Below are 1,730 nucleotides of genomic sequence, written 5' to 3' on the forward strand. Positions count from 1 at the left end.
GCTGCCCGTCGTTGGCCGACGCTCTGGAGGGACTGCAGGATGTGGAGCGTTACTACCGGCACCTGTATCCTTCTGTAGCAATGCTGGGCTGCTGGGCGTTCCTTTCTCTGTGTTGTCCTTATGCTGTCTGAAGGTACCTGGAGATCAGATTGTTCCTCCTGCTCATCAGCTGTGACAGCCTGGCAGACATGGAAGCCCTCCCACAGGCCTGGGAGAGGATTTTGGAGCGCTATGGGGAAGACACTGTGCAAGGTAGTTCTCCACACGTTGGACCTAAAGGATGTTTCTTTGAGCCCTGTGCTGATATCTCTTTCTTGAAGGCAGAAGGCCTTCATATCGCCTACATCCTGTGTTGCTTGTACTGTTTCTGTCAGTGTCAGTGGCTGAGCATGCTCTCTGCCCTTGCTCTTTGCAATCAACCAACTCACAGATCTTGTACACAATTTGGTGGTAAATGCCAGCTGTTGCACTCCAGGATCAGCTGGAGCAGCTTTCTTTCTTGCTATTTTATAAGGGACTTAGTAATCTGTTCCATTTGGTCTACAAACTTACTTTATATAAGCTTATATATATATATATACAATTTTAGAAATAATTTTCTGCTGATACAGAATACAGATAAAATGTATTAATTAATAGCTGTGGTTTTTGTTTTTGTTTTTTTCTTTTCTTTCCCAACTCAGATTCTTTTCTTAAGATCTCTCTCTTTCTGGACAACCAGTGACAGCTGCACTGCTGGCAAGGCTTCAGATGGAGAGCAGGCAGGACTGATGTTGACCAGCTTGTGTGAACATGTGGTATATCCTGAGATAACCACTAAGAGGAAGATTACTTGAGGCAGTGTTTAGAAGGTGGATGAGGTGACCTCTATAGGAAGTGCTTGGAGTGTTCCATTTTCAAGCTGAGATGGATTGTGTTTGAGGAAGAGGTTGAGCTCAACAGGTCATGACAATAGAAAGAAATTGTCTTCAGCTACGGAAGTTGTCTTTCCTTTTTCCCCCCCAGTGATGTTTTATATGCTGAAAGAAATTTTGTGACTGACTAACTTGTAAACAAGCGGCAAAACGCACTGCAAATAAAGGTAACATGAGACACAGCAGGTTGATGGGAAAGTGTTTTAGATAACATCCTTTAAATAAAAGATGTTGTATCAGGAATTATAAGTAGTTTGTACATTGTCCTTCTGAGCAATGTGTTTGCTTTCATCCCTCCTGGAACAAGGAACAAATTTGGCAACATAAACACTTGAGTTCTGATGTGGGCAGTTTGAAGCGTGTTACATCTTTCCGAGGAAGACATGTCTGTATAAGTAAAAATCACTTGCTGAAAAGAAATATCTCTACAAGGGCGTGTTTAACACTCAATCTTAAAACTTCCAGCAGCTGCTGTCTGTTTTAGGTTCACCTTTTGTTGGCAGTGAAAATGATGCTCTGTAATGTTCCGAGAAAGTGATGGGATATGTGTCTCTAGCAGCTGTAGTTTGCTGTCTCTGTCTTTCTCTTCCTCTTTTTTTTTGGCGGGGGATAAGGGCACAAAATAAGTTTCAAACCCAAGGAATCCATTCGACCACCTGAGGGCACTGCTCGACCTGCAGAGGGCTCCGTGCGGCGGCCTTTGAAGACTGCTGATTGTGCAGGGCTGCTGCTGCCAGTGCTTCCCCATCAGCTGACAGCTCTTTGTGGAATGGTACTTAATATGCAGTTTTAATTGCAAAGAAAAATAACGTCACC

General features: G+C 43.6%; 1 long non-coding RNA gene across 1 annotated transcript; it reads left to right on the forward strand.

Annotated features, from left to right (window-relative positions):
- Positions 1–1,180, forward strand: LOC104914294. Its single transcript, XR_004161975.1, has 3 exons — positions 1–64; positions 134–252; positions 684–1,180. It is a non-coding gene; the product is annotated as an uncharacterized LOC104914294 (long non-coding RNA).
- The last annotated feature ends 550 nt before the right edge of the window (positions 1,181–1,730 follow it).

Source organism: Meleagris gallopavo, chromosome 25 (assembly GCF_000146605.3).
Source record: "Meleagris gallopavo isolate NT-WF06-2002-E0010 breed Aviagen turkey brand Nicholas breeding stock chromosome 25, Turkey_5.1, whole genome shotgun sequence".
NCBI classification, from domain to species: Eukaryota; Metazoa; Chordata; class Aves; order Galliformes; family Phasianidae; genus Meleagris; species Meleagris gallopavo.